This window comes from Saccopteryx leptura, chromosome 1 (assembly GCF_036850995.1).
Source record: "Saccopteryx leptura isolate mSacLep1 chromosome 1, mSacLep1_pri_phased_curated, whole genome shotgun sequence".
NCBI classification, from domain to species: domain Eukaryota; kingdom Metazoa; phylum Chordata; class Mammalia; order Chiroptera; family Emballonuridae; genus Saccopteryx; species Saccopteryx leptura.
Window position 1 is genome coordinate 277,551,519 of NC_089503.1, and position 9,953 is coordinate 277,561,471.

The 9,953-nt window shown below is 40.9% G+C and overlaps 1 non-coding gene across 1 annotated transcript; it reads left to right on the forward strand.

Moving 5' to 3' along the window:
* The first annotated feature begins 8,151 nt into the window (after positions 1–8,151).
* Positions 8,152–8,227, forward strand: TRNAP-GGG (transfer RNA proline (anticodon GGG)). The gene has a single exon. It is a non-coding gene; the product is annotated as a tRNA-Pro (tRNA).
* The last annotated feature ends 1,726 nt before the right edge of the window (positions 8,228–9,953 follow it).

Genomic DNA, 9,953 nt, shown 5'->3' on the forward strand with positions numbered 1-9,953 from the left:
GAGCTCATAGCATTTTCTGGGTAACTGCTATTAGTCTGGGGTAACCTTGTTATCAAGTTGAAGATCTCTCTCTCTCTCTCTCTTTCTCTCTCTCTCTCTCTCTCTCTCTCTCTCTCTCAACAGATTCAAGGAAACAGGTGCTCCTGCTGCTACCAGAAGTCACTTTGTGATTCAAAGCAGCCAGCCAGAGGTAAGTGACACATGGAGAATGGAACACGATACAGAATTAGACCTGGTGACTCTGATTATACTATGCCTTCAGCTTGCACTTCCGCTCTGCACTTTCAGCTATGGAAACTAACAAATTTTCTAATTTTAAACTTGTTTGAATTAGCTTCCAGTAATTTACATATCCATAAATGTTGACAAATCTAGTACAGTGATACCTTGGTTTTCGTCAACAATCCCTTGGAAAACAATTGGTGAAGTTGAAACCAACAAAAACCAAGGCAATTCTTTCCATATGAATTAATGTCAATCCAATTACTGTATTAGCACTCACAGTCAATAAAAGAAAGCACAAAAACACTGGAAAGCAATGGAATTGTTGGGCTAGATGTGCGGGTTGATGCTCACACCACGAGAAACAATGCCACACTGAGCAGGAGAGTGTGTGGGTCACCCTTTGTTTTCACAAAATTAGCAGCAAGCTCATGTGGGCATGCCAACAAAATCTGAGGCAACCAACAAAAACCGAGTTAATTTTTTTTGTGGAAAAAATCAACAAAAACTGAAACCAATGATAACCGAAGTCAACGAAAACCAATGTATTACTGTACCTTTCTCAGAACTATGGAGTCAGGAGGGAGAGTTTACTCCAACTGGCTTAGCTTAAGAGATCGCTTCTGGAACAGGGATGGGGCTCAACCTCATCTAATCAGCATGGCTAAAATGCTCAGGCACAATGTGGACTGATTGTACAGTGTTTACATGATACATTACTTTATCACATTTTTCAATTTAGAGAAGGAAAATATTGACTTGGAAGAAATGCTTATTACAGCATGTGCAAAAATATTAGGAGTAAGAGAGGTAACATTATTTTATTCTCCAAACTCCTATTTCTGAAGGAACTGATCTAATTGATCTCTTTAGAAATAGCACCATATATATACATACACACACACACACACACACACACACACACAGAGTTAGTGCCTTCATTTGGATAGATATAACATCTATTTTTCTGTCCATTTACCTGGGAAAGGACAGTCAAACCTATTTAATCATGAAACAAATCAACCAAAAAATACTGAGCCACCCACAGCATATTTGATATAATCCAACATGCCTCAATTCTCAAGCTACTTGTCCCCATTCTCAAGCTACTTGTCCCTGTTCAGGCACAGAGTAAGGTTTAGGGGCTTCCCTGCTGCTCAGGGAAGGAAGATCCAGCAGAAGCCATAAACTAGCCATTTACAGACAAATTCAGACCCTAGATATGTCTTATTTCACATGTGCAGTGTATATTATTAAAATTATCATTATTACTGATCTCACCTTTAAAACCAGGTGACTTTTCATGAAAATCTAAATTTCTGATTTCTCTTTAAAAATTGGAAGCTCTGTTGTAACTGAGTCCATACTTTCACATGGTAACAAATGGCTAGAGTGAGCACACAAGTTCCAGTTCGCTATACTTTCCACCAATCCCTATTACTCCTTTATAAATTCATCATCTATTTTTTTTCTATTTAGCTCCTTCATGCATTTGAGTTTTTATGATCTGGTCTAAAAGTTACTGGGTGATCAGGGCCACTGCTATATCTCCGTGACACTGGGAAGCATTCCCTGTACTAGCAGAGTTTCTAACACATTTGGTCAGTGTTGTCCCTATCACAATTATTGTTAAAAATGGTGCTGGGCAGCTGTCTGTGAAATTCCTCTCCTTCCCTCTTAACCCAGCTAAGCTGAGTCTTTGTAACATGACAATTTCTTACTGATCCACTGTGGAAGATAGATTCCATGAGCTTCCATGAGTCTAACATTGGGGATGAAGTTTCTACAATATGTCACTCCAGTGCTGTGATGAGGAGCAATCCATCCCAGACTCAAAGGGAAGCACATTTATCCTCTCAGAGGTTCTGCCCAACACCTGGTGCTGGAGGGGCTTGGATTCCTCCCTTACAACAGCACAGATACTAGAATGGAAATTAGTACAGTGGTACCTTGACACACGAGTTTAATTCGTTTCATGGCCGAGCTCATGACTCAATTTGCTCATGTGTCAAATCAAATCTCCCCATTTGAATTAATGGGAATGCAATTAATCCAATCTGGCCCCTAAAAAAGCACACAAATTTTTTGTTTCATATGCTTTTAAATAAGAAAATGTACTTTATAAATAACAAATACATATATATATACACATAATAAGAGCAAATGTAAAGAAATAAACTGGTTTATGAAGTATATTTACCTTCAAGATCAGGTGAAGATGCTGATGGAGGAGAGGAGATGCTAGCATAACAATGTCTCTTCCCAAGCAGGAAAGTAATTAGCAGTTTCACAGACAGCTGCCCAGCACCATTTTTAACAATAAAAGTGAGCACACTCAAAAAATACAAATTTTACAAACGTATTTGCCCAACATTCCACCCCTTTTGCATACTTTGCAATTCACACCACAGGCATTCCTGTGCAAGGAATTAGGCACCTCACACAAACAAATTACAGCAACAGCCTAAGTCATACAATTTCAACCAGATCTGCTCCCTCCTCCATCAGGGTCTCTCATGTTGTCCAAAAGCTGCATGTCCATCCAACAAGGGAGCTGGTGTCCCCTCTGGCCACAGTCCAAGAGTCAGTCCATGCACATATGGCCTCAGGCCTGCCCCTCATCCTTGCCCTCCGGGCAGCTCTTATGACGCTGCCCCAAAGGGGATCATGTGGCAATGGTGGCCAACATTTCCACCTCTGCTCCAGAGAGCATGCTGCCATCCACCCCTATGCCCATAATCGTAGCAAAGTTACTAGGGACTTAGTAAGTACTCTTTGCTGCTGGGCTTTTACCTTCAGGAGTCTTCAGATGGCAACCTCAGCCCCAGTCTCTTCGTCCTCAGAAGAGGAGCTGAAAATGCCCGTTCCTGCCGGTTCAGAGCCATTCCACTGGCAGGGCTCCAGCTTAGGCTCCTGCAGCTGCCAGCTCGCCACAGCTTCCAGGACAAACTGCCACTCACAAAGCTGTAGTTCCTTCTCCAGAGACTGTTCCATTTCCAGGTGCAACTCGCAGACCCGGTCTGCCTCCTTCTCCAGCACTTGCTCCAGTTCCAGGATCTGCATCTCTTTCTCCCTTGTCCATTCCGATTCTTTCCGCTCCTCAGTTTGCAGGCCTTGGACAGCTTCTTGCAGAGCTCTTAGTTTCCTCTTGCAGGACTGTAAAAATCAGCCAGCCCACAGTCCCCAAAAGAACAGCCATGGGGAACCATAACAACAACCAGTCATCTACTCCACCACTCAATGGTGGTGGTGGCTCCATACTGATCTGATCCAAATCCTGTCACAAAATAACTCAAATTTATGGCCAGTAGTCACAGCCATCATGGCCATTCACATGCAGGTTGCCATTGGATTTGGGCAGATGGTAAGCAAACAGTGAAGCCAAAAAATGGTAGGTCATTCCTTTATTCAAAACCCATACCGGCCAATGAGCAAATACATGCAGCACTCCCAAAGCCACTTACACATTCTCCGGTTCCACAACCAGGAGAATCTTCTCCTGTTTTTCCTAGAATCAAAGGTCCCACAGGTCTCAGTCACCTCTGGTTTTCCATCTGCACACCTTCTCCCTTCTCCTCTCTGCACAAACTGGCTTCCCCTTCCGCACCCTGCCATCTTGGCTTCTCTCTCTTCCCCTGCCATCTTGGCTCCTCCTTCAGCACTCTGCACCCTCTCTGCTCTCACTCTACCACCATGGCTTCTTCTCTTCCTCCTTCTTCTTCTCTCCTTTTTAAAACTTTTCTGGCGCCAAAACCTCTCCTCCAGCAAACATTAGCTTAACAATGACCCCTCCCAAGCAGGAAGGTAATCCACAATTCGCAATCAACTGCCCTGCTCTGAGGGCAATCACACGCGTGGCTGCCCAGTGCCATTTTTAACAATAGAATTGAGCAAACTCAAAAAACAAATTTTTCAAACTAATTTGCCCAACACTTGTGATTCAAATATCCACTCATGACTTAAAGCAAAAAATCCCACAAGTGACTGCTCGTCTCTCAAATTGCGTGTGATTTAAAGTGCTCGTGTGTCAAGGCACCACTGTACTGTCATCAAGGAGGAAGCAGGAAAATAATAGAGAAGGATCAAACAAAAAGATCCTGTACCTTCAAGGAATAAAGTATGTTCTTTCTAATTTTCCCATCCGTGCCCTTTCCCTAACAAATGCACAGATCCTTCAATTGGCAGATTTGGTCTCTCCTGTTTCTGAGGGCCCAAGCTCCAGCTTTTACATTTACTCTTTTCATTTGGACATGAAATTCTGCAAACAATCTAAGGCAGTGATCATTACCCCTTTGAAATAGTAGCTTTGGTACAGAGGAGTCAATTGGTTCGCCCATTGCTCTATTTCTTAGTAGGAGAGGCCGTATCAGAAGTGAGGTCTGCAGGGTCAAGTCCATTGCTCCCCCTGCTGAATCATGCATGGCTACTCATTCTATCCCCTTAGATCTGACTACTGTACTGCCATTACTGCTTTGTATTCAAGTAGTGATGCTGAAGGGAAAAGAAATATGATTTTTTTTTTAAAGTAAAGAATTTTGCAAGTTTGCTTTTTCTCTGAAATAACCCTTGATTAAAAAACTAAAAAAACACTAAATTATATTAAAGTGTATTAATGTGCCATGTTGAATATATGGAAATAACATTCCTGGATCATTTTATGGGGACAAGTGCTTTAAGTTACATTTTTATGAGTGGTGTCAAATTTGCCTTGACTTAGCCATTCTATTCTACTTTATCAGAGGCAATGGCATGGTAGAGTTTAGCAACACTGTTTAAGGTGCAAACTGACAATACCAACCCTTTGATATAATGACTTAATAGACTTGACCAGTCATTTATGTAACTGAGTAAATTTTTAAGCACTGATGAGTTAGAATAGGGAGGGAAAATTAATATTTATTTAAATGTAAGAGGAAAATCAGAAGAAAAATAAAGCAATCATTTATGTCAACACTGCTCAGAACTTTATATAATTACTACCTACCACTGGAATAATGGCTGCATGGACCATGGAAAGAAGAAAGGTCACTGAGAGGGGTTAAAATCTAGGTCTTAGATTTCAATTTTATCTCAATAACACTATCATCTTATACGGAGTGGAGGGCATTGGCTGGAAGTGACTACTCAGTGAAAGATTAATTCTAATACAAAAAATTGCCATAGAATTAACAAACTATCCAATTTTAGCTGTGATTTCTAAGACAGTTTCCTTCTGTGACACCACATTCAAAGTTCCATAAAGCAGCCTTTTTTTGGATTTATTTCACATTCCTCTAGCAGATCCCACAGTGTTCAAAGAAGCAACAGCCAGAATTGGCACAGTGGTTTCCAGTATTTTTCTTGTATCTGAGGAGAAACAGGTTGTAAAGGACTAATCAAATGCTGTCCTTGCAGGAGCAAGAGACAGAGACGCAGGAGAGCAGGCACTTCCCGCCAGTCTCCACTCCCCCTCCGCCGGCCCTCATGCACCTGTAGTGACCCCCAAGCCCAGAAGCTGGATTCACCATGGAGAGAATCCAATTAATACTTGTGGGGAGAGAAAGTAAAATTTGCGTTTAAAAAATATATAAGAGCAACATGGACTCATCCTTTGTAGTGGGGAAAAATTCATTAGGATAATTGACTAATATATGACAAGCTGCAGCTGGTTTGCCGCCTGCTGGATCCTGGGCTTGCCCCGTGCAGAGAAATCCCCAAGAGCCTGTTCAAATATGTAACTCATTCCTCTTGTGACAGCTTTCACTAAATAGTTGGGGTAGAGAGGCTCTGAATGGTGCTTTTATTTTTTCCGTCAAGTCACTCCACATTTGCAGAATCAAGTTATGTTCAAATGAGTGGATTTTAACTTTCTACTAAAAGTCATAGAGAACTATAACCTGGAACTAATGTAACTTCCCTAGTAATGGAGGAGGTGCTGTCCAGCCCTTTTTGCACCTATTTAAATATATTGTGATCACCTGAGAATAAAAAGTCTGGGGATGCAGAGGCAGGCTCAGAGTTTCCCATACCCATGGATAAAAAGCAACAGTGCATGAAGGACTGAGGGAGAAGGAAAGACGACTGTGGCTTTAAAAGGCACAGAGTTGACTGTGTACATTAAAATAATAAAGAAAAGGGAAGAGCAAGAGTAACATTAGGGTAACAGGGTCCTGTGTGAGTTCAGCTAAAATACCAAAGAGTTTCCACAAGGTCTAAAATTTAGAAGATTAAATGTATTTATGGAAGAAAGGTAAAGAGAAAACCCCCACTGTCCATGACCAGTAGTGAGGTACCAGAGTGTGGCTGAAAGCCCAGAATGCTGCACTCCAGTGTGCCTTCACATCCTGAATTGGAAGAACAAAAAGTGTCCTTATAGCAGGAAAACACTTTTAAAATTTGCAATCCCTCACAGCTGATATTTTTATAAAATAAATTTTAAATGAATTATTAGAAAAACAATGATGTGCTCAGATGCTGTGGCAATGCCAGATTTCTATAAAAGTGTGATGTGTTTGTTTACTCTTGATCTCTCTACATCTCAGGACCAGTAACACACAGCTCAAAAGTGGGCAGTGATCTCTCTGGATCACACTTTGAGTAGTACTGGCTTGCTCCTCAGAGACTGATCACAAAGGGTTATACCTGCAATGTATCCTTCAACTTGGCAGATGTGAGTATTGATGGAATGTCTTTTCAAAGGCAGAAATTCTGGGTCCCAGTGTCCCATAAAAGTCTAGGTGCTGGCAATAGAAATAAAAGTTTTAAAGTTGGGGAAAGGTAGTGGTAGAGAAGATAAACGCAGGTGTATATTTGCTAAAAACAGAAATGATACCATAAAAAATAGTTAAGTGACCCAATGATACCTTGAGGAGGTAGGGAGAGCAGGAAAGAAGCATATACCTAATCCAAAAACTTATGTGTGTGAAACCACAAAGATCCAGAATTGAGATATAAGAACAAAGTTGAAAGTATCGGTCTCCATGCTTTAAATTATACTACAAAGCTATAGTCACAAAAACAGCCTGGTATTGGCACAAAAACGAACACATGGATCAAGGGAATAGAGAACCCAAAAATAAACCCATTCTAATATGGTTAATTAATTTACAACAGGAAAAACAAGAATATACAATGGAAAAATAATAGTCTCTTCAATAAATAGTGTTTGAGAACTGTTTAGAGGCCTGACCTGTGATGGCATAGTGAATAAAGCTTTGACTTGGAATGCTGAGGTCATCAGTTCAAAACCCTGGGCTTGCGGGGTTAAGGCATATATGAGAGTTGATGACTCCTGCTCCTACCTCCATTCTCTCTCTCTCTAAAAATTAATAAATGAATGAATGAATGAATGAATAAATAAATAAATAAATAAATAAATAAATGAAAAACTGGATAAATACATGCAAGAAATCAGTCTGGAAAACTCTTACATCATATACAAAAATAAACTCAAAATGAATTAAAGATTTAAATGTAAGACCTGAAGCCATAAAATTCAAAGAAGAAAGCATAGGCAGTAAATTCTTTGATATCAGTCTCAGCAATATTTTTTTGATATGTATCCATAGGCAAGGGCAACAAAGAAAAATTAAAAAATAAGAATAGAGCCTGACTGGTGGTGGCAGAGTGGATAGAGCATCAACCTAGTATGCTGAGATCCCAGGTTCAAAGCCTAACATCACCAACTTGAGCATGGCTTGAATGCAGGCTCACCAGCTTGAGTGTGGGATCATGGTCGCTGGCTTCAGTCCAAGGTCATTGGCTTGAGCAAGGGGTCACTGGCTCGGCTGGAGTACCCCCTTCCATCAAGGCATGCATGAAAAGCAATCAACAAACAAAATGATGCAACTGTGATTAGATGCTTCTCAACTCTCTCCCTTCCTGTCTGTCTGTCTGTCTGTCTCTCTCTCTCTCTCTCTCTCTCTCTCTCTCAAAAAAAAAGAAATAGAGGCCCTGGCCGGTTGGCTCAGTGGTAGAGCGTCGGCCTGGGGTGCAGAAGTCCCAGGTTCGATTCCTGGCCAGGGCACACAGGAGAAGTGCCCATCTGCTTCTCCACCCCTCCCCCTCTCCTTCCTCTCTGTCTCTCTCTTCCCCTCCCGCAGCGAGGCTCCATTGGAGCAAGGATGGCCCGGCGCTGGGGATGGCTCCTTGGCCTCTGCCCCAGGCGCTAGAGTGGCTCTGGTTGCGACAGAGCGACGCCCCGGAGGGGCAGAGCATCGCCCCCTGGTGGACAGAGCATCACCCCCTGGTGGGCATGCCAGGTGGATCCCGGTCGGGTGCATGCGGGAGTCTGTCTGTCTATCCCCGTTTCCAGCTTCAGAAAAATACAAAAAAAAAGAAATAGAAAAAAGATGGCTTTTGCACAGCAAAGGAAACCATCAACAAAATGAAAGGACAACCACTAAATGGGAGAAATAATTTGCAAATAACATATTCAATAAGAGATTAGTGTATGTAAAGAACTCATACAACTCAACATCAAAAAAAATATCTGATTTAAAATGAGAAGACATAGACATTTCTCCAAACAAATGAAGATGGCCAAAAGACATATGAAAAAATTCTCAGTGTTACTAATTATCAGGGAAATGCAGATTAAAACTACAATGAGATATTACCTATCAGAACGGCAATTAACAAAAACATAACAAATAACAAGCATTGACAAGGATATGGTGAAAAGGAAACCCTCATGCACTATTGTTAAGAATGCAGATTGGTGCATCCACTATAGAAAACAGAATGGAGATTCCTCAAAATATTAAAAATAAAACTACTAAAAGACCCAGTATTCTAGTTCTGGGTATTTATCTGAAGAAAATGAAAACAGTATTTCAAAAAGACATAAGCACCCCTATGTTCACTATAGCGTTGTTTACATTAGTCAAGATATGAAAGCAGCCTTAGTGCTCATCAAAAGATAAAGATAGTCTGACCAGGGGTGGCACAGTGGATAGAGCGTCGGACTGGGATGAAGAAGGACTCAAGTTCGAGACCCCAAGGTAGCCAGCTTGAGTACGGGCTCATCTGGTTTGAGCGAGGCTCACCAGCTTGGACCCAAGGTTGCTGGCTCCAGCAAGGGGTTGCTCGGTCTGCTGAAGGGCCGTAGTCAAGGCACATGTGAGAAAGCAATCAATGAACAACTAAGGTGTTGCAACACGCAATGAAAGGCTAATGATTGATGCTTCTCATCACTCTCCATTCCTGTCTGTCTGTCCCTGTCTATCCCTCTCTCTGACTCACTCTCTGTCTCTGTAAAAAAAAAAAAAAAAAAAAGATAAAGATATTTTACACAAATACATACACACACAATGGAATATTATTTAAGCATAAAAAGAATGAAATCTTTCCATTTGCAACAACATGAAAGGAATTAGACAATATTATACTAAGTGAAGTTATAGAAAGACAAATACAGTACCATGATTTCACTTACGTGTGAAATCTAAACAAACAAACAAAAACAGATTCATAGATACAGAGAACAGATGGTTGCCAAAGAAGCGGGCTGTAGGGGATGGGTGAAAAAGGTAAAGAAGGAGTAGAAACTTCTAGTTATAAAATAAATAAGTCACAGGGATGTAATGAAGAGTACAAGGGATACAGTCAATAATATCATCATAACTTTGTATTGTGATAGGTGGTTACTGGACATATGCTGATCCCGCTGTAAAATATATAAATGTAAAATCTGTATGTTGTATACCTGAAATTAATACTCTATTTTTAAAATAAATTAATTTTTAAAAAGC